Source organism: Lissotriton helveticus, chromosome 12, assembly GCF_964261635.1.
Source record: "Lissotriton helveticus chromosome 12, aLisHel1.1, whole genome shotgun sequence".
NCBI lineage: Eukaryota > Metazoa > Chordata > Amphibia > Caudata > Salamandridae > Lissotriton > Lissotriton helveticus.
This window is the reverse complement of record NC_136073.1, coordinates 265050146-265074418: the sequence shown is the minus strand read 5'-3', so window position 1 is coordinate 265074418 and position 24273 is coordinate 265050146. Positions and strand designations below refer to the sequence as shown.

At 43.3% G+C, this 24273-nt stretch overlaps 1 protein-coding gene across 9 annotated transcripts in view; it reads right to left on the bottom strand.

Annotated features, from left to right (window-relative positions):
• LOC144798737 (uncharacterized) overlaps positions 1-24273 on the bottom strand; it is a 1654679-nt gene that overhangs the window by 838532 nt on the left and 791874 nt on the right. The gene's annotated exons all lie outside the window — the stretch shown is intronic.

The window sequence follows — 24273 nt, the reverse complement described above, 5'->3', positions numbered from 1 at the left end:
AACTGTTAAGAGCGTACATGAACCAGTGGGGAAATTCCTCGATAAATACCTTCAATTATTTGCAGTGGAAGCTTACTCGTACATCAAGGATACCACAGACTTTTTAAAAAAATTGGCTGATATTAAAATCAGCGCAGAACAATTAATCTACATGGCCACCATAGACGTTCAAGCACTGTATACGTCGATACCCCACTTATCAGGCATTGAGGCAGTGGAAAAAGTGCTATTATGCAGCAACTATGAAGAGACTATGAAAGTTTTTTTGATGGAACTTCTAGAGTTTACCCTCATGCACAGTTACTTCAAACATGGTGAACTATGGTATATCCAAAAGAGTGGTACAGCCATGGGAAATTCGGCTGCGCCGACGTATGCCAATATTTTTATGAGGATTTTTGAAGAGACGAACATTCTGAGCCAAAACATCTGGAAACAGCATATTAAACTTTATGTTCGTTTTATCGACGATATTTTTATTGTTTGGGAAGGTGCCAAAGAAACTTTGTCATTAGAAATCTCTAAACTGAATCTGATAGATGAACGTATCAAGTTTACTTGGGACATCCAAGACAAAACCATCAATTTTTTAGATGTGAATGTTACTCGAGGAGAATCCAGCTTTGACACTACTCTTTATAGAAAAAATACAGATCGAAACAACCTATTGAGCTTTGATAGCTTTCATCCCCGAGCGCTTAAAAGACATTTGCCATTTTCTCAACTTATGAGGGTGAAAAGAGTCGTCTCGGACCAACAAAAAGCAACAATTCAGATGACAGAAATGTCCACACGCTTTCAGAAAAGAGGTTACCCCCCATCTGTTCTGAAAGATGCTACAGACAGAGTACAGGAGATATCAAGAGAATCGTTGTTGAGTAGCAAACCCAGTTCTAAGGAGCAGCGGATAACATGTGTCAGTAAATTTTCTACAGCCAGCAAAGCCTTTAAAAGCATTATTAAGAAGCATTGGTCCATTTTGCGGATTGAACCAGATTTCAAGGGAGCTTTTGAACTAGATCCTTTATTTGCACATACACGCTCGAAAAATATTGGTCAACTGTTGAAAACCCGAACTAAAGTTAACCCATACATGATTTAGAAAGGAACTTTACCTTGTTTGAATTGTAACAATTGTGGGAACATTAAGAAGGGCAATAAGCTATCGCCACCAGAACACAAAGAAAATATCAATCTACAGGTGAATGGCACATGCGACTCGATGAATTTGATTTATGTTCTAAGTTGCCCTTGTAAATTGCACTATGTTGGCCATACAGAGCGCAAACTTAAAACCCGTTTGAATGAGCATAAAAGTAACATTCGTACTACACAGCTCAAATCTACGGTTGCCGCACATTTCATGGAAGCTGGTCATCAAATTAGTGATTTGAAAGCATGTATTTTGGAAAATGTGGAGAAACACGAAGGGATTAACAACAAAGTTCAGCTGCTGAAGAGAGAAAATCACTGGATTTATCGTTTTAGGACGTTAAAACCGTTTGGACTCAACGAAAGGGTGGAGTTTCAGTGTTATCTGTAAATCATATGATCGTTTGATGCATATAATTTTTGCATGATGTGCTTTGATTTAATGTTTGCATACATATACCACAATGCATTGCGCAGCGGATATCTCTACCCTTTTCTAACTGTTGTTTTTTGTCTCGCACCTACACGTAGTATAACACGGCCACAGTTGATGCACTTGCATACTAGTACCAAGATTCATAGCGCTAGGCTAGGATTCTAACTCCTCCCCCCAAAATATTTTTTAACCGTCCCCACTACTCCGCGTAGCAAGAACCGGAGAGTAGCAGATCTTCGAGAGCGACATTTCGATTCATTCTGGTAAGCGCGATGACATTAACTGTCTTAGAAGCGATAGTTATGCGCTGTTACTCTTTAAGCATCTGTTTAAGCACTAGATCAGATATCAATGTTTCCCGTCAGTATTTTCACAGAGCCACCCGTAATCTTGGTAGTTCGCACTGGTTTGTTTAGACGAGCCATTTTGATATTAGTTTCACTGTGCACCATTAAACACTCGCACTAAGTGTGTTCAGTATTTTTACCGAACTTATCCTCACAACAGCAACGGTTGAGTTATTTTTAGGCATACGCAGCGCGTTTTTAGACAGTCTTTTGTGAGCATCTAGTATATCTACTGTTGTAACAACTTAATATTTAGGTTATTCCGGAAAAGTATATTGGCATTATTTTAATGCATGTAGTTTTGTTGACTGCTTAGTATCCAGTGGTAATTATCATTATTTAAACTTGCAGATCCCTTGACAAAGGCGCTGGCTTGCGCCGAAATGCATTGGGAGGCCATTGGAGGCCATGTTTTGGCGATTAAAATGAATGAAATTTAAAGAAATTTGTTGATGGAGACATTTAATGTGGAGTAACATTAAGATGTCGTGATGATCTATGGATTATTAATAAAGAAGTGATTTACAACAACTTAAGCAATCAAGCATTTCATTGGAAATTCTGCTGGTACACAGCATATACTTGTGCCCAGGCATACGAGTTGATTATGAACTTGTGATTTTCATTGGAAGTCAGGAAAGCACATAAGTGACAAATACTGTTCACCAGCCTAGCTGGATGTGGCCTCCCTATTGAATTGGGGGTCACCTGAGTCAGTGTAAGAAAAAATAGGTAATCCGTGCACCCAGTGTTTATATTTCCTCATCCTGTTTGTTGCAACTGAATTGAATGTGCCTCTCCTCGAGTCTCCAAGTGTCTATTTGGGCCATAGTGTGCAATAATAGATCTGGCGGGTAATCTGCAACAAGCGAGGTGGGTGTGACCCTGGTAATACACAATAACAAAAACAAACTCTACCTGTCATGGCTGGCCAATGTACACCTATGGGAGCTGGACCCATGTCAGATTTTCAAGATAACCACTAAGTGAAAGCTTTACATTTGGATTAGATGTAACTACATTTAAACTATTTGAATATCACAAAATGAGGCATGGACTATAACTGAACCTGGAAATTAGAACACTTTTCTATTACTCACATTTAAGATAAAAGCAAGGTTAGCATCTTGTCATATGGGGCTCAAAGAAATGAGTTCTACCTTGAGAGCAGTCTCAGACTTTGCAACTCACACTGTCCCACCATGTGCCACACAATATTGTCCTTTCACCCGGTCTCCCAGTGAAGAGCACATACTGGTCCCTTCACAAGGTCTCCGAGTGAAGAGAAGACATCAAACAGTGAAACAAAAAATGAGTTGGAAACCCCTCCATGGAGTGGGTTTCCAGCTCCTGTTCAGAGGATCTGCAAAGCCAATGCCCATATTGGGGTGTGAAACATCCCAAGTACATTGGCAACAGCCTCGGATTCTTTTTTGGTTGGGGGGTGGGGAGTGATGGGGAAGGGTCTGGTGGAAGTCGCGTGTCCTCTGCGCGGCACAACGCCCCACCCTCTCTTCATGCAATGAAAGTTTTCAGAAGTTGACATGTTTACAGTCCAGCCTAGTTATTCTGCTGGAAGTCTCGGAAGTGTATCCATCGCGCACCCATAACGGGGCCATGCAGATAGGCCGCTAGACCTCATATCATCAATTATTCCGACTTCCTTCTTTCTAGAGGTGGCCATCTGTTGCTGTGAAGAGCTCTGTGTCAGCAGTTTATTTATTTTTACGAGGACGCTTCATCCCAGTTTTGACCAAGCCTAAAATACTGACACGTAAAGCTTTTACACTGCTAGTGGACATTCCATGAGTATGACCTGTAACATATCATTTCAACTTTTATCATAAGTAATACGGAATTTGATCGGTGTATACCTACCACAGCGTGAGACATAATTATCCTCTGTGTACACCCCCTATTACCAGATAGAATCGGTCTGCTGTATCTCTGATATCCAGTACACCACTATTAGTGGGAAGAGACGATTACCTTTCCATCCTATATGTAGACAAAAGTGTGGCTTTCCTGATGAAGGAGCGCAGAGCTCTGAAACACGCGTTGAAGACCCATCATATAGGCACTATGTTGCCATCCTTCTTTTGCTAGGATTCCAGCATCATGTCCAGATAATTGTTATAAAGGCTATTCATTTGATTGTTTGTCATATTGAATGTGTTATGTTATTTATGTTATGCCACCACTAGGATGGTATATGTTGATTGTTCAAAAAAGGATAAACCTTACGAGTGTAAGGTGGAGACCTTGAGCACGCCTGAGTGCGTGTGCACTTTTTGCAATAATTTTCATACAAACTAATCGAGGTAAGGAAACAAAGTTTTAATCAATTTGTAATTGGGTAAATTTTCAACTGTGGATTATAGAATCATATGATGAAAAGAAGAAAACAAGTTACTTACCTGTAACTTTGGTTCCCCAATATTGGTAACTTTCATAGATTCCCATGCTTTGTATCATTCCCCGTCGTCGGAATGGGAGTCTCGGTAACAAAAATACCATAGTTGTAGGTACAAAAAAACAAGGAAAAAGGCCTAGGCCTCATTCCCTTTTGTAACATATCACCCTCTTTGTGTAAAAGAGACCAAACTCATCCCTTAGAACCTTCCTGAAGGAACCTCAGAGCCTCAGATTTTCGTAGCCGTTGTGTACTTAGACACCATATCCGTAGTAGGCTGAGCTTTCCTCGGGGAGGTGGGTGGGCGCATGGGAATCTATGAAAGTTAAAAAAAAAATAAAAAAAAAAATAGATAAGTTTGAGCACTGCTCGTGTAATACCTATGTAATCTAGTTGACTGTGCTCCAAGGTTAACTCCCTACCCAGGAGTAAAATGTTCAAACAAATATAGCAAGACTCTATTCGGCTTGTCTCCGTGGGCACAAGTAAATGCTGGCCCTCCAGCAATTAATTCAAATACAAAATTGTTCGTTTTTCAAAAAGATCTTTGATTTTAATTTTCAATTCAAATAATGTTCTTTGATGTTAATGCACATCGTTGTAGTGATTATCCATGATCATATCACAAAAACTTTCATATTCATTTCATTGAGTAACCTCCCAATGCATTTCGGCGCGGTAGCGCCTTTATCAAGGGATCTGTAAATCAGAAATACATCTCATTAGTACTACCTTCTAATCAGCCACCCACTCAGTTTTTCCACAAAAACAATCCTTCAAATGTAACTATTAACGTATAATACAATTGCCCTGTGAATACATTTCAATACAAATAATGGACTAACGAATAATTCATAACTCTTACATTTTAAATTGTTCATAAAGATAAAGTCGGAAATCCCTTGTGCGCTGGTTCGTGACGTATTATTAACCTCATAATCCTAAAAGATCTTTGCCCGTTAATCTCACAGCTCATGGGGTCGGTTTCATGCAGTGTTTACAATAAAGCTCATAAAATCTTTAAAGACTGCGGTGTGCTCAGTTGTAAAAATTCCGCCCTCCCGTTTTATAAACCTCAGCCCAGGGATGTGCTTGGTGCCACTTTCCAGACCCTCGCTTACCGCTAGTAGAAGCCGGATGGTACGCTCTGGTTACCGCTGCAATGAACTCCGTTACCTTACGGCGGAGTTCGAGGCGGGAAACTAAATGCTAAAGTGAGACTGACGCGCTATGGGATACGCCTATGCGCAAAGGATTTTGGGACATGTATTTCCTAAGGAATTAAAGGGCAAGATACATCAATTGAAACAACCAGGTCAATACATGATAAGCACATTATAAATTAAGTTCATACAATGTCCTGAGTGGATTATAAATAACACAAAAGTTCAACTCTTTCATTGAGCCCCCCAGGTTTCAGTGAATGCAAACGGTAAATCCAGTGATTTTCTCTCTTAAGGAGTTGCGTTTTATTGTTAATTCCTTCGTGTCTTTCCACAATCTCCAAAATACGTGCTCTCAGTTGAGTAATGTCATGCTTGGCTTCCATGAAATGTGTGGCCACTGTAGATTTAAGCATTTTCGTCCTTATATTACTTTTGTGCTCATTTAATCTTACTTTCAGCTTGCGCTCTGTGTGACCAACATAGTGCTTGTAGCAAGGACAACTTAACAGATAGATGACATTCATGGTGTCGCATGTCCCATTGACCTTTAGATCAATTTTTTCCTTAAATTCAGGAGGCAGTAACGTGTTACCTTTGGTAATGTTAGCACAATTGTGGCAGTTCAAACACGGTAGCGTTCCCTTATATATCATGGTGCTTAAACTTTTGTTGGTCGGTTTAAGCAATTGTCCTATGTTTCTAGATCTTGTGTGTGCAAACAAAGGATATTCCACGAATGCTCCTTTGAAATCCGGTTCTGCACGTAGGATTGGCCAGTGCTTTCTGATGATTTTTTTAAAAGATTGGCTCGATGTGGAAAATTTACTCACACATGTGATGCGTGATTCCTTTGTAGAGGATGTAGTAGATAGTAGGTCTTCCCTTGTTACATTCTCGACTCTATGTTTTGCTTCCTCTAGTATGGGCTTGGGGTAGCCCCTTCTTTGGAATCGTGAAACCATTTCCCTCATTTGTTCTTCTGCCTTATCTGGTTCTGAGACGACTCTTTTCACCCTCATGAGTTGCGAGTAAGGTAGGTGCCTTTTTAGTGATGGCGGATGATAGCTGTCATACCTAAGTAGGTTATTGCGATCCGTGTTTTTTCGAAACAATGCAGTTGTGAATTTGTCTCCTTGTCTAGTGATTGCTACATCCAAAAAGTTAATGGTTTTTTCATTGGTTTCCCAAGTAAACTGGATCCTGTCATCAATTAGGTTAAGTTTCAAAATCTCTGGTAGTAGTTGTTCCTGTGTGCCTCCCCAGGCAATGAAAATATCATCTATGAATCTCACATAGAGTTTGATGTGCTCCTTCCAAGTAGCTTGACTCAAAATATGGGTGTCCTCGAAATCTCTCATGAAGATATTAGCATACGTAGGAGCAGCCGCATTTCCCATGGATGTTCCGCTCATCTGTGTGTACCATTCCTGGCCATACTTGAAATAACTGTGCATTAAGGTGAAATGCAAGAGTTCCATAAGAAATACCTTCATCTGATCATCATACTTGCTGTTTAAAAGAACTTTTTCCACTGCTTCCATGCCTGATTGGTGAGGAATCGACGTATAGAGAGCCCTGACGTCGATGGTTGCCAAAGTTATTAATTCATCTTCCTTCATCACCATCTTGGATAATTTAATCAAAAAGTCAGTGGTGTCTTTTATATAAGATTGAGCTTCCTTGGCAAAGGGTTGTAGGTATCTATCCAAGAACTTGCCGATCGGTTCATGGACGCTGTTACAGGTGGACACTATAGGTCGACATGGAGGTCTCATTAAGTCTTTATGTACTTTGGGAATCATATAGAACGACGGGCTGCGTGGTTCATTTTGAGTCAAAAATTGTTTGGTTCTTTCTACAATGGTTCCATTTTCTGTTGCCTTGATCAAAATCTGTGACAAGACTTCCTGAATTTCCTTGGTTGGATTTTGTTGCAATCTCATATATAGGTTGGTATCCGCTAGGTGTTCATTTATTTGCGACTCATAATATGTACGATCTAGGATCACAAGGGCACCCCCTTTATCCGCTTTTTGACAAATCACAGTTTCATCTTGACTGATATTTCTAATGATCTTAATTTCACTCAGTGGTATGTTCATGTATTGTTTTCCGTGGCTAATTTGTAATTTTTGGATATCTTGTTTGCATAAAGTCTCAAATAGATCTATGGCTTTATGGCTGATCGGGGCCATATATGTGCTTTTAAGTTTCAATCCTTTGAGTTGATCTTGGTCTTGAGTGGCATTTTGTTTGTCAGTGACAACGTTGTCAAAAAAGTTCCTTAGACGCAGCTTTCTCGTTAATTTGAATAGGCTAACCTCAAGCTCCAAGATATCAGTCTTTGTAGTCGGTACATATGAGGTTCCTCTTTGTAATGTTTTTATCGCATTCCCACTTAAAGGTTTATCTGATATATTGATGACCAGATTTTCTTCATCAAAATGTCTAATAATTATTTCCTCCTCCGGTTTGTTGGTTTCGTCGCGGGTGGACCTTTCTCTTTTCCTGTTCCTGTTGCTCCTCCTGGTTCTTCCCTTATATCTTGGCCTACTTCTAAAAAAGGCTTCTCTGTTGATGTGGTCGGGGTCTCCTTTGTGCGTGTTTTACTCTGTTCAGATGTTTCACTCCCTGTGGAGGAAGTGTCCGTTTGTGAGGTATAACCTTTCGTTTGACGTCTTTTAGCGTACACCTCCGCCCATGAGTAGACCTCATCCAACTTGTAGTCCAAAGTATCTCTACGATACTTTCTGATCTTGCGTTCATTAACTTCTTCTGCGTGTTTGGCTAATTGTTGTTTAATGTCTTCCAATGTCTTATCAATTACTTCCACAGTCATAAGTTTGCTTAATTCCTCTTTTACTGAATTAATTTCCGTGCTTAATTCCTCAAGAATCTTGGATAGTTCTTCTATAATCAGTAAAATTAAATCTAAACTGCATTTGTTTAATATAGCATACCATTTTTCAACAAATGGTTTACTATTTTTACATAGAGATGGTTTCAGAGGGATCCTGAGTCCTCTCGGAATCCGTAAAGCTTTGTGGTACTTAATCATTGTGCTTGCATGTAGACGCTGGTTGATTGATTTTCTCGTCAAGTATAACATTTGTTTGATATACTGTTCTTTAGATTTTTTGGTGGCGAATTCAGTAGTATCCTCCTCAATTAGTGAATAAATGCGTGTGCTCGCATCCTCATCAAATGCGAATGTGTCCGCCCTAGTTTCAGTCATGTGGGTTATTTCATCAAATTGCATCTTGTTCATCAGCGTGCTTCAAACCTGTGAGTAGGTTGCAGAATAATCCCAAAAAAAATAGATAAGTTTGAGCACTGCTCGTGTAATACCTATGTAATCTAGTTGACTGTGCTCCAAGGTTAACTCCCTACCCAGGAGTAAAATGTTCAAACAAATATAGCAAGACTCTATTCGGCTTGTCTCCGTGGGCACAAGTAAAAGCTGGCCCTCCAGCAATTAATTCAAATACAAAATTGTTTGTTTTTCAAAAAGATCTTTGATTTTAATTTTCAATTCAAATAATGTTCTTTGATGTTAATGCACATCGTTGTAGTGATTATCCATGATCATATCACAAAAACTTTCATATTCATTTCATTGAGTAACCTCCCAATGCATTTCGGCGCGGTAGCGCCTTTATCAAGGGATCTGTAAATCAGAAATACATCTCATTAGTACTACCTTCTAATCAGCCACCCACTCAGTTTTTCCACAAAAACAATCCTTCAAATGTAACTATTAACGTATAATACAATTGCCCTGTGAATACATTTCAATACAAATAATGGACTAACGAATAATTCATAACTCTTACATTTTTTGATTAAATTATCCAAGATGGTGATGAAGGAAGATGAATTAATAACTTTGGCAACCATCGACGTCAGGGCTCTCTATACGTCGATTCCTCACCAATCAGGCATGGAAGCAGTGGAAAAAGTTCTTTTAAACAGCAAGTATGATGATCAGATGAAGGTATTTCTTATGGAACTCTTGCATTTGACCTTAATGCACAGTTATTTCAAGTATGGCCAGGAATGGTACACACAGATGAGCGGAACATCCATGGGAAATGCGGCTGCTCCTACGTATGCTAATATCTTCATGAGAGATTTCGAGGACACCCATATTTTGAGTCAAGCTACTTGGAAGGAGCACATCAAACTCCATGTGAGATTCATAGATGATATTTTCATTGCCTGGGGAGGCACACAGGAACAACTACTACCAGAGATTTTGAAACTTAACCTAATTGATGACAGGATCCAGTTTACTTGGGAAACCAATGAAAAAACCATTAACTTTTTGGATGTAGCAATCACTAGACAAGGAGACAAATTCACAACTGCATTGTTTCGAAAAAACACGGATTGCAATAACCTACTTAGGTATGACAGCTATCATCCGCCATCACTAAAAAGGCACCTACCTTACTCGCAACTCATGAGGGTGAAAAGAGTCGTCTCAGAACCAGATAAGGCAGAAGAACAAATGAGGGAAATGGTTTCACGATTCCAAAGAAGGGGCTACCCCAAGCCCATACTAGAGGAAGCAAAACATAGAGTCGAGAATGTAACAAGGGAAGACCTACTATCTACTACATCCTCTACAAAGGAATCACGCATCACATGTGTGAGTAAATTTTCCACATCGAGCCAATCTTTTAAAAAAATCATCAGAAAGCACTGGCCAATCCTACGTGCAGAACCGGATTTCAAAGGAGCATTCGTGGAATATCCTTTGTTTGCACACACAAGATCTAGAAACATAGGACAATTGCTTAAACCGACCAACAAAAGTTTAAGCACCATGATATATAAGGGAACGCTACCGTGTTTGAACTGCCACAATTGTGCTAACATTACCAAAGGTAACACGTTACTGCCTCCTGAATTTAAGGAAAAAATAGATCTAAAGGTCAATGGGACATGCGACACCATGAATGTCATCTATCTGTTAAGTTGTCCTTGCTACAAGCACTATGTTGGTCACACAGAGCGCAAGCTGAAAGTAAGATTAAATGAGCACAAAAGTAATATAAGGACGAAAATGCTTAAATCTACAGTGGCCACACATTTCATGGAAGCCAAGCATGACATTACTCAACTGAGAGCACGTATTTTGGAGATTGTGGAAAGACACGAAGGAATTAACAATAAAACGCAACTCCTTAAGAGAGAAAATCACTGGATTTACCATTTGCATTCACTGAAACCTGGGGGGCTCAATGAAAGAGTTGAACTTTTGTGTTATTTATATTCCACTCAGGACATTGTATGAACTTAATTTATAATGTGCTTATCATGTATTGACCTGGTTGTTTCAATTGATGTATCTTGCCCTTTAATTCCTTAGGAAATACATGTCCCAAAATCCTTTGCGCATAGGCGTATCCCATAGCGCGTCAGTCTCACTTTAGCATTTAGTTTCCCGCCTCGAACTCCGCCGTAAGGTAACGGAGTTCATTGCAGCGGTAACCAGAGCGTACCATCCGGCTTCTACTAGCGGTAAGCGAGGGTCTGGAAAGTGGCACCGAGCACATCCCTGGGCTGAGGTTTATAAAACGGGAGGGCGGAATTTTTACAACTGAGCACACCGCAGTCTTTAAAGATTTTATGAGCTTTATTGTAAACACTGCATGAAACCGACCCCATGAGCTGTGAGATTAACGGGCAAAGATCTTTTAGGATTATGAGGTTAATAATACGTCACGAACCAGCGCACAAGGGATTTCCGACTTTATCTTTATGAACAATTTAAAATGTAAGAGTTATGAATTATTCGTTAGTCCATTATTTGTATTGAAATGTATTCACAGGGCAATTGTATTATACGTTAATAGTTACATTTGAAGGATTGTTTTTGTGGAAAAACTGAGTGGGTGGCTGATTAGAAGGTAGTACTAATGAGATGTATTTCTGATTTACAGATCCCTTGATAAAGGCGCTACCGCGCCGAAATGCATTGGGAGGTTACTCAATGAAATGAATATGAAAGTTTTTGTGATATGATCATGGATAATCACTACAACGATGTGCATTAACATCAAAGAACATTATTTGAATTGAAAATTAAAATCAAAGATCTTTTTGAAAAACGAACAATTTTGTATTTGAATTAATTGCTGGAGGGCCAGCATTTACTTGTGCCCACGGAGACAAGCCGAATAGAGTCTTGCTATATTTGTTTGAACATTTTACTCCTGGGTAGGGAGTTAACCTTGGAGCACAGTCAACTAGATTACATAGGTATTACACGAGCAGTGCTCAAACTTATCTATTTTTTTTTTGGATTATTCTGCAACCTACTCACAGGTTTGATGCACGCTGATGAACAAGATGCAATTTGATGAAATAACCCACATGACTGAAACTAGGGCGGACACATTCGCATTTGATGAGGATGCGAGCACACGCATTTATTCACTAATTGAGGAGGATACTACTGAATTCGCCACCAAAAAATCTAAAGAACAGTATATCAAACAAATGTTATACTTGACGAGAAAATCAATCAACCAGCGTCTACATGCAAGCACAATGATTAAGTACCACAAAGCTTTACGGATTCCGAGAGGACTCAGGATCCCTCTGAAACCATCTCTATGTAAAAATAGTAAACCATTTGTTGAAAAATGGTATGCTATATTAAACAAATGCAGTTTAGATTTAATTTTACTGATTATAGAAGAACTATCCAAGATTCTTGAGGAATTAAGCACGGAAATTAATTCAGTAAAAGAGGAATTAAGCAAACTTATGACTGTGGAAGAAATTGATAAGACATTGGAAGACATTAAACAACAATTAGCCAAACACGCAGAAGAAGTTAATGAACGCAAGATCAGAAAGTATCGTAGAGATACTTTGGACTACAAGTTGGATGAGGTCTACTCATGGGCGGAGGTGTACGCTAAAAGACGTCAAACGAAAGGTTATACCTCACAAACGGACACTTCCTCCACAGGGAGTGAAACATCTGAACAGAGTAAAACACGCACAAAGGAGACCCCGACCACATCAACAGAGAAGCCTTTTTTAGAAGTAGGCCAAGATATAAGGGAAGAACCAGGAGGAGCAACAGGAACAGGAAAAGAGAAAGGTCCACCCGCGACGAAACCAACAAACCGGAGGAGGAAATAATTATTAGACATTTTGATGAAGAAAATCTGGTCATCAATATATCAGATAAACCTTTAAGTGGGAATGCGATAAAAACATTACAAAGAGGAACCTCATATGTACCGACTACAAAGACTGATATCTTGGAGCTTGAGGTTAGCCTATTCAAATTAACGAGAAAGCTGCGTCTAAGGAACTTTTTTGACAACGTTGTCACTGACAAACAAAATGCCACTCAAGACCAAGATCAACTCAAAGTATTGAAACTTAAAAGCACATATATGGCCCCGATCAGCCATAAAGCCATAGATCTATTTGAGACTTTATGCAAACAAGATATCCAAAAATTACAAATTAGCCACGGAAAACAATACATGAACATACCACTGAGTGAAATTAAGATCATTAGAAATATCAGTCAAGATGAAACTGTGATTTGTCAAAAAGCGGATAAAGGGGGTGCCCTTGTGATCCTAGATCGTACATATTATGAGTCGCAAATAAATGAACACCTAGCGGATACCAACCTATATATGAGATTGCAACAAAATCCAACCAAGGAAATTCAGGAAGTCTTGTCACAGATTTTGATCAAGGCAACAGAAAATGGAACCATTGTAGAAAGAACCAAACAATTTTTGACTCAAAATGAACCACGCAGCCCGTCGTTCCATATGATTCCCAAAGTACATAAAGACTTAATGAGACCTCCATGTCGACCTATAGTGTCCACCTGTAACAGCGTCCATGAACCGATCGGCAAGTTCTTGGATAGATACCTACAACCCTTTGCCAAGGAAGCTCAATCTTATATAAAAGACACCACTGACTTTTTGATTAAATTATCCAAGATGGTGATGAAGGAAGATGAATTAATAACTTTGGCAACCATCGACGTCAGGGCTCTCTATACGTCGATTCCTCACCAATCAGGCATGGAAGCAGTGGAAAAAGTTCTTTTAAACAGCAAGTATGATGATCAGATGAAGGTATTTCTTATGGAACTCTTGCATTTCACCTTAATGCACAGTTATTTCAAGTATGGCCAGGAATGGTACACACAGATGAGCGGAACATCCATGGGAAATGCGGCTGCTCCTACGTATGCTAATATCTTCATGAGAGATTTCGAGGACACCCATATTTTGAGTCAAGCTACTTGGAAGGAGCACATCAAACTCTTTGTGAGATTCATAGATGATATTTTCATTGCCTGGGGAGGCACACAGGAACAACTACTACCAGAGATTTTGAAACTTAACCTAATTGATGACAGGATCCAGTTTACTTGGGAAACCAATGAAAAAAACATTAACTTTTTGGATGTAGCAATCACTAGACAAGGAGACAAATTCACAACTGCATTGTTTCGAAAAAACACGGATCGCAATAACCTACTTAGGTATGACAGCTATCATCCGCCATCACTAAAAAGGCACCTACCTTACTCGCAACTCATGAGGGTGAAAAGAGTCGTCTCAGAACCAGATAAGGCAGAAGAACAAATGAGGGAAATGGTTTCACGATTCCAAAGAAGGGGCTACCCCAAGCCCATACTAGAGGAAGCAAAACATAGAGTCGAGAATGTAACAAGGGATGACCTACTATCTACTACATCCTCTACAAAGGAATCATGCATCACATTTGTGAGTAAATTTTCCACATCGAGCCAATCTTTTAAAAAAATCATCAGAAAGCACTGGCCAATCCTACGTGCAGAACCGGATTTCAAAGGAGCATTCGTGGAATATCCTTTGTTTGCACACACAAGATCTAGAAACATAGGACAATTGCTTAAACCGACCAACAAAAGTTTAAGCACCATGATATATAAGGGAACGCTACCGTGTTTGAACTGCCACAATTGTGCTAACATTACCAAAGGTAACACGTTACTGCCTCCTGAATTTAAGGAAAAAATAGATCTAAAGGTCAATGGGACATGCGACACCATGAATGTCATCTATCTGTTAAGTTGTCCTTGCTACAAGCACTATGTTGGTCACACAGAGCGCAAGCTGAAAGTAAGATTAAATGAGCACAAAAGTAATATAAGGACGAAAATGCTTAAATCTACAGTGGCCACACATTTCATGGAAGCCAAGCATGACATTACTCAACTGAGAGCACGTATTTTGGAGATTGTGGAAAGACACGAAGGAATTAACAATAAAACGCAACTCCTTAAGAGAGAAAATCACTGGATTTACCGTTTGCATTCACTGAAACCTGGGGGGCTCAATGAAAGAGTTGAACTTTTGTGTTATTTATAATCCACTCAGGACATTGTATGAACTTAATTTATAATGTGCTTATCATGTATTGACCTGGTTGTTTCAATTGATGTATCTTGCCCTTTAATTCCTTAGGAAATACATGTCCCAAAATCCTTTGCGCATAGGCGTATCCCATAGCGCGTCAGTCTCACTTTAGCATTTAGTTTCCCGCCTCGAACTCCGCCGTAAGGTAACGGAGTTCATTGCAGCGGTAACCAGAGCGTACCATCCGGCTTCTACTAGCGGTAAGCGAGGGTCTGGAAAGTGGCACCGAGCACATCCCTGGGCTGAGGTTTATAATACGGGAGGGCGGAATTTTTACAACTGAGCACACCGCAGTCTTTAAAGATTTTATGAGCTTTATTGTAAACACTGCATGAAACCGACCCCATGAGCTGTGAGATTAACGGGCAAAGATCTTTTAGGATTATGAGGTTAATAATACGTCACGAACCAGCGCACAAGGGATTTCCGACTTTATCTTTATGAACAATTTAAAATGTAAGAGTTATGAATTATTCGTTAGTCCATTATTTGTATTGAAATGTATTCACAGGGCAATTGTATTATACGTTAATAGTTACATTTGAAGGATTGTTTTTGTGGAAAAACTGAGTGGGTGGCTGATTAGAAGGTAGTACTAATGAGATGTATTTCTGATTTACAGATCCCTTGATAAAGGCGCTACCGCGCCGAAATGCATTGGTAGGTTACTCAATGAAATGAATATGAAAGTTTTTGTGATATGATCATGGATAATCACTACAACGATGTGCATTAACATCAAAGAACATTATTTGAATTGAAAATTAAAATCAAAGATCTTTTTGAAAAACGAACAATTTTGTATTTGAATTAATTGCTGGAGGGCCAGCATTTACTTGTGCCCACGGAGACAAGCCGAATAGAGTCTTGCTATATTTGTTTGAATCTATGAAAGTTACCAATACTGGGGAACCAAAGTTACAGGTAAGTAACTTGTTTTCTTACCCCAGTATTGGAACTTTCATAGATTCCCATGCTTTGTATCAGAGTAGTCAGCAGTTAGCAACAAGAAATCACATTTTGCATCATAACATTATAGCAATAGGCAATATGACAAAGATACAAAGTGTGAAATACGGAAGGTGGGAAAGAAAGGAAAGCTCACCAATTATTGGAAGAGGTTCCTCAGGACAGCCTGTCCCACTGCCGCATCATCTTGCTGTAAGGACTCCAAGCAGTAATGCCTGGTAAAGGTGTGAACGCTGCTCCAGGTAGCAGCTCGGCAAATGTCTTTAATCTGCACCCCCGCAAAAAGGGCCGTTGAGGAAGCCACAGATCTCGTGGAATGTGCTCGAATCTTTCCCGTCAGAGGTTTCCCTGCAGCAGTGTGACAATGCAGAATGGCACTCGTGATCCATCTTGAAACACCTTGTTTGGATAGTGGAAGGCCCTTGTTTGGACCCCCGAAGGCAACAAATAACTGTGAGGATTTTCGAAAAACCTTAGTACGTTCCAAATAAAATTTCAAGCACCGTTGCACATCTAGCGAATGCAATGCTCTTTCCGCTGGTGTAGCCGGTTGGGGAAAGAACGCCTTCAGAATGACCGGCTCATTCAAGTGGAAGTCCGAGGGTACCTTAGGCATAAACCTCGGATTAGTTCTCATGATCACAGTGTTTTTCTTGAATTGAAGGAAAGGTTCTTGGATAGTCAAGACCTGCAATTCTCCAACACGCCTAGCCGATGTGAGACCGAGGAGGAGAGCCAATTTCCATGAAAGGTATTTCATGTCAGAACGATGGATTGGTTCAAATGGGCCCTTCATGAGCTGAGAAAGGACTAGATTCAGATGCCATGTCGGAGGAGGCGGTCTCACTGGTGGATAGACTCTGAACAAGCCCTTGAGAAATTGCTTGACAATTCTGGCAGACCACAAGGAAGGCCCAGACGCAGTCCTTCTGAACCTTGATATTGCCGCCAAATGGACCTTAATCGATGAATGGGCTAGTCCCAACTTAGCCAAGGACAGCAGATAAGGAAGGATATGATGAGGCTTGGAAGTGAAAGGATCAATGCTTTCTTTCCTGCACCAGCAATAAAATCTTTTCCACTTAAGACGGTAAGTCCTGTTCGTAGAAGGAGCCCTTGCTTGGGAAAGGACCTCCCTAACTTCTCTCGATATGGGTAGGTTCATAAACTCTCGCTGCTCAGGAGCCGTGCAGTCAGGTGTAACGACTGCGGATCTGGGTGCCAAACTTGTCCTTCGGACATCGTGAGGAGATCTGGTAGAACCTCCAAAGGAAGTGGACGGGCCATCGACAGCAGGTGGAGTTCCGTGTACCAGAACTGCCTCGGCCAAGCAGGAGCTATCAGGATCATCCTGCACGGCTCTACCTTGATCTTCCTGATGAGTCGTGGGATCAGAGGTATGGGAGGAAAAGCGTAGACAAATGTCCTCGACCATGCTATTGAAAGCGCACTCCCCAGAGAACCTCGATGGGGAAGCCTGCTTGCATAAGACCGGCATTTCCTGTTGGTCGGAGTGGCAAAAAGATCGATCTCCGGTCTGCCCCACTGGCTGAAGACCTTCTCCAAAACTCTCTGATTCAATTCCCATTCATGGCTGACTGAGGATGACCTGCTCAGTCTGTCGGCGTTTTCGTTTAGGACCCCCGGCAAGTGTTCTGCCTTCAGCGATATCCTCTGAAGGATCGCCCATTCCCAGATCTGTTGAGCTTCTTGGGACAATGGACGAGATCTGGGTCCTCCTTCCTTGTTCACATAGTGCATGGCCGTGGTGTTGTCCGTCCTGATAAGCACTTGTGAACCCTCCAGGCGAGGAAGAAAAGCTTGCAGAGCCAGTCTTATCGCCCTATGTTCTAAAAGGTTGATGTGGAGACGTTTCTCCTGGGGCGACCAATGACCGCTGACATGCAGGTCTTGCATCACTGCTCCCCAACCCTCCAATGACGCGTCCGTTGTGACCACTTGTGGAGACGGGTCGCTTACGAAGGATAGACCTTGGGACAAGTTGTCTTGATCTGTCCACCATAAGGCCGCTTCCTTCATCGTTGGAGTGACCGTCACTCTGTCCTTGAACGAACCGTGGGCCTGTTTCCACTGGTTGTCTAGTTGCTCCTGCAGAGGACGCATTCTTAGTCTGCAATGGGGAATCAGTGGGATACACGATGAAATCACTCCCAGTAAGACTTGTAGCGACGTACTGAAAGACACTTTTTCCCCTGTAATTCCTTGGCCAAGGTCTGTAATTTCTCTCTCCTTACCGGAGTAGGGAAGGCTCTTGAAACTTGAGCCGGAACATTTGGCGGCACTGAGGAGGCCGAAATCACTGGAGGCGCAGCAGGCGTTGGCGGGACCGGAATAGGCCTATTCGCCTTAGATTTATAGTCCTGCAGCATTTTGTGCAAATCTTGGAGAAATGATGATGGCACAGAAACCATATCCTGTCCAGAATGGTGTTGCGACTGGGTCGTCTGATGATGATCAACGTCCTCATGGTCGTATTCGCCTTCAGAGTCGTCTCCTGGCATTTGAATAGGAGCTGGGAGGGACTACTGGCGTAGCTGTACGGGTCCTGGTCATCCTCCTCAGACTCCCCCTCCTGAAAAAGCATGGTTGGCAGTAGGGGAGACACACTCCTCTTAGAAGTCATCTCTGGCGTGATTCTTGTGACAGAAACCGTAACTCTCCTTTCAGAGGATAGTATCGTCGACGGTTCTGTCGTCGACGGTAGTATACGCGTCGACGAGATGGGGGTCGTCGAAGTCGTCGACGATTAAACCGTCGACGTGCCAGCTTGTGTCGTTGTCAAAGTAGTCGTCGTCGACGCCCTCGTCGACGAGACCGTCGTCGTCGCCGTCGTCGACGTCGTCACCATCGTCGTCGGCGACACTAAAACTGTCGTCGTCGGCACTCTCATCGACGGCACCTTCGTCGATGGTACCTTCGTCGACGGTACCTTCGTCGTCGGCGCCTTCGTCGTTGGCGGCTTTGTCGTCGGCGCCGTCATTGTCGGCGTCTTCGGCGTCGACACTGTCGTCTGTAAATTCCCCGTCAGCTTGTGTCATTGTCAAAGTAGTCGTCGTCGACGCCCTTGTCGACGAGACCGTCGTTGACGTCGTCACCATCGTCGTCGGCGACACTAAAACTGTCGTCGTCGGCACTCTCATCGACGGCACCTTCGTCGATGGTACCTTCGTCGACGGTACCTTCGTCATCGGCGCCTTCGTCGTCGGCGGCTTTGTCGTCGGCACCGTCATCGTCGGCGTCTTCGGCGTCGACACTGTCGTCTGTAAATTCACCGTCGACGGCGATGACACTGCCGTCGACGGTACCTTTGTCGACGAAGCCTCTGTCGACGACATCAATCTCGATTTCGATTTCTTCGTCGACGGGACCTCCGCCGTCGACGTCTTCGAGGACTTAGAACTCCTCTTAGAAGAAGGCTGAGGCAGTCTTCTCACCTTTGGAAGGCGTAACAGGTCCTACCCTCTCCTTTTCACCTCGGTGAGGAGATTTGCTGGGACCCTGGCTCTCAGACTCACTTGGGGTCTTTTTTGAGGCCTTAGAAGATCTTTCCATAGAGGGAGAAGGGGAACCCCTACCTCTCTTCACTGACCTTCTTGAAGAAGACATCGACGCTGCATCCTCACTGTCACTAGAGACAGTGTCCTTCCTGGATTTCAGCTTCTGGAGCCATGTCAAGAGTCTACCCTCACGGTCCTGGAGGGTCTTGGTGGAAAAGGTGCGACAGATCTTACAGTCCGCAGCCTGGTGGTCAGGATAGAGGCAATAGATGCAGTCTTTGTGCTTATCCTCCACAAAAAGCCTTTTCTTGCCACAGGTGGAACATGGCTTAAAAAGGGCTTTTTTCTTCTCCATTTCAGACATCCTGGAAGGCAGCTAACAGTCCTGAAGAGAATCTGAAAGAATCTGAAGAAAAATCCTGAAGTAAATCCCTTGAAGAGTAGAAGTTGAGCAGAGCTCAAAGGAGACTCCCTAAGCACAACGTGCGGTAGAAAATCTGAGGCTCTGAGGTTCCTTCAGGAAGGTTCTAAGGGGTGAGGCACTTCTGATTGGCTGAGGCCAAAGTTTGGTCTCTTTTACACAAAGAGGGTGATATGTTACAAAAGGGAATGAGGCCTAGGCCTTTTTCCTTAGTCTTTTGTACCTACAACTATGGTATTTTTGTTACCGAGACTCCCATTCCGACGACGGGGAATGATACAAAGCATGGGAATCTATGAAAGTTCCAATACTGGGGTAATAAGATCATCCAAAGTGGGTAATTTTCAGTTCATAACAATGCTATCCACAATTTGAATTTGAATTTGAATTTGAATTTGAATTTAAAATTATTTATTAAGCGCACGATCACCAGCGGTTTCATGACGCTATAACTGGCAAACTAACAGGGTAGGAACAGTAAGTACTAAACTAAGGGAATTGGAACTGCATAAGGACTAATTAAATGCTTTGGAGAACAAATGAGCTTTAAGCTGTTTCCTGAATTGCGAATAAAGAGTAGAAGCTCTAAGCTCTGGGGGCAGGGAGTTCCAAAGAGGTGGAGCAAGGGTCGCAAATTTCGAGCCTCCCCATTTCTTCCTCCGAAACCGCGGGACTGTAAGAAGGGATTTGGTGGATGAGCGTAGTTCCCTGGTAGGAACATAATGAGTAATCTCAGATGAAATAAAGATCGGAGCCGTGCCCAGTCGAGCTTGGAAGGTGAGGGAAGCAAGCTTGAACTGGACACGCTCACGGACTGGAAGCCAATGCAGAGATTTAAGGAGGGGGGTGACATGGTGAAACTTTGGCAATTTAAACACCAGGCGTGCCGCCTGGTTCTGGATCTGCTGCAACCGCCTTAGACTATATGCAGGTATACTAGCATATAGGGCGTTGCCGTAGTCCAGGCGGGAGATGACCATTGCCAAGGTAATCAGTTTCAGAGCATCAAAAGAAAAGAAACGGGACACCTTGCGTATAGTGCGCAGTGACAGAAAAGAAGAGGACACCACAGAACTAACCTGGGAGTGAAGGGTGAGCTGGGGATTGAGTTTAATGCCTAATGTTTTTACTGAAGTGGAGGGGACAGGAGGGAGACCTAAGGAATGGGGCCAGAACAAAGAGGACCAGGGACTGGATGAACCACCCGTCAACACCAGCTCGGTCTTGTCTGGGTTGAGTTTCAGATGGTTGTGGTTCATCCAGTCTCGGATGTGAATCATGATAGATTGAAAGTTGGAAACAGAAGCAGGGGAAGAGGACAAATTAAAGACAAGTTGGAGGTCATCCGCGTAATTATACACAGAGACCTCCATCTGTTGTAATGAAAAAATAAGAGGGGCAATATAAAAGTTGAACAGAAGGGGTGAAAGGGAGGAACCTTGGGGAACCCCGCACTGAACTTTCCGGAAGTCCGCAGTAAAATCACCCAGGCGCACCGCCTGGGTGCGGTCCCTCAGGAAGGAGGATAACCATACCAGGGCAGTGCCTCCGATCCCCGCCGCCCTGACACGGGAGAGTAAGATGGTGTGATCAACCGTGTCAAAGGTGGCTGAGAGGTCGAGGAGGACTAGAGCCTGGGTCTGGTTGGTGTCCATTCCCTCCCTGAGGTTGTCAAGGACCGAAAGTACTACGGACTCCGTAGAGTGTGCGGGGCGGAAACCGGCCTGACGGGAAGCTAAGACCCCATGCATCTCCACAAAAGAGCTCAGAGTGCAGGTGACATGGCGCTCGAGTACTTTTGCCAAGAATGGCAAGAGGGAGATGGGACGGTAGTTGGCGGGGACCGAGGGATCCGCGCCCGGTTTCTTGAGGATAGGAACAATGATCGCTGTTTTCAATGGGGGGGGTACAATGCCCTGAGAGAGCGAGCTGTTGAGGAGATGAAGGGGGGGATCAGGGCAGGCGGAGAAAATGTGGCGGAGGATATGGGAAGGACAAGGGTCTAGGGGAGAACCAGATTTAACTAAAGGGATAATTAAAGACAGGGATTCCTTGGTCAGAGGAGGAAGGGCATCGAGTTGTCCCTTAGGGGAGGGGCACTGGGGGTCCACAAAATTAGGAGAAGGAGGAGGGATGTTGGCCTTAATAATGGCGATTTTTTGGATAAAGAAGTTGTTAAGGGAATGACAGAGTTCCAGAGAGGGGGTGGGCTTCAAGGTGGTTCTATCGGAGAATGCCAGGTTGTGCACAATCGAGAACATTTCCCTCGATTGGTTCTCCGCGGCGAGGACTTTTGAGGAGAAATAGGTTGTTTTTGCCTCCAAAATGGCCTGTTTATATTGAGTCAAGATGTTGGTAAACTCCAGTCGGAGTAGGGGGCAATAGTTTCTCCTCCAGGCGCGCTCCGCTCTGCGTACCGTTAGTTTGAGGGTCTTAAGGTCCTCATTGAACCACAGGTTTGCATCCTTCTCCCGTTTAGAAGTGACCCGCCTCAGGGGAGCGATAGAATCGCAGCCTGAGGTGAGCCATTGGTCGATGGACGTGACCTGGGCGAGAGTGGACAGACCTTGGAGGGGGGGATGGGATGCAGTGAGTAGGGCTGATAGATGGTTGGAGTCTACACGCCCCCAAGCCCGGACCCAGATATTTTTAGGAAGAGGGGGCTTGACCGGGGAGTAGATGGGAAGGGTAAACGAGATCAGGTAATGATCCGACCACGTACAGGGAGAAATGGATATGAACTTTACAGGGCAATTCAGAGACCAAATCTGGTCTAAGGTGTGACCTTTGACGTGGGTGGGGGCATGGATATGAGATGTGAAATTTAGAGATTGGAGGGTTTCAGAGAATTCCTTTGAGGAAGGGCATTCTGCAAAGTCAGAAGGCTAGAAATTAAAGTCACCCAAGAGCAGAATGGAAGAATTATTAATCACATTTGTAGCTAATACTTCCAGAAAGCTAGAGAGGAACAGTAGGGGTGATTGGGGAGGGCGATAGATGAGTACGCAAGTGAGAGGAGGGGTAGTAGAAGTGGTACGGATAGCAAGGTACTCCGTGGTGACAATATCCGGCAGAGAGAGGATTTGAAAAGGAACGTCGGCTCGAGCGATGACCGCTACTCCTCCCCCAGCCTTACCATTGGAGCGGTCTGAGCGTAAGGCATAGTATGGGGCAGGTAAGGTGGCTAAGAGAGCGGGGAGGGAGTCATCGCAGAGCCAGGTTTCTGTAAGAAACAGAATATCTGGTGAGTGGAGGTCCAGTAGCACCGACAGTTCGTGCGAGTGGGCTACAGCAGACCGGGTATTCAGATAATAAGCCGAAAGGGTTGTAGTGGGTGCAGGATTAACAGCACCTCCGGCGGATTTGGGGGGGATGTGGTGAGGGACAGGGGAGGCGTGAGCGGGAGACAGACCAAGAGAGGAAATACGGGAACATGTGGCGGGGGCTAGCGGCCATGAGCCTTGGAGACTAAGCAATTTCGCCGGGGAATAGATGATGGTTTGGGCAGAATGGCATGCCCCTCGCCCCGGCCGGGCGCAGACGGGCGCAGACGGGCGCAGACGGGCGCAGACGGGCTTGACTTGTGCGCGACTTTGGCGCGAAGTCGGCGCTCCCGCTGCGCTCATCCGCTGCGCTTGGTCCAGGTCGTCATTTATACCTGATTGCCGTGAACCACTAGACCACAGACCTGCACGGTGGGGAGGCAGGGCGGAAGTGGTGCAGGACCAGGCAGGAAGTGTCGCTCATGGGCTGACCCTCCGCTCAAACGGCACACAGCCGGGGCGGAACGGGGTCAAGAGCGAGGATAATCAAGGTAAGTTGTCAAACATTTTATTCAAAATGCAGGCACGATACTTGTAAGCAGCATCAAACAATTTTTAAAAAGCACACAGAAAGCGCGATGTTTGCAATCAACATAGCGCGATTTAAAAACATACAGAGTGCACCACTCAGCTACCAATCAGCTGGGTTGTGCAATTTAAAAAAATAAGTATAGTCAATGTGCGAGCGCACCAAAAACCAGCCCTCCGCTGTAGTCTGCCAAAGTTATCACACCAACTATTGCACTTTGATGGTGTTCCCTCAGAGCACGGTGTTTCCGCACATTCCATGTAAACACTGGTAAGCTTTGTTGCATGTTCTCCCGTCTTTACACCCGCGTCTACCTTTCGTTTCACCACGTTTCTTCAGCACTCTCGGATAGTGAACTCGTTCACTACCGGGTCCTATCCTTAAACCACAGTTTTCGGTGGCACTTTTTTACATGGAGTAACCGAACGAGCACGCTTCTTGTATCTTTTGGCACGGTCCCTCACTGTTTTCACCGATTATTTACCTGACAAAGCACTCTCTCAGTAAATACCGCGCACTGTGTTTCCGCCCGTCTCAC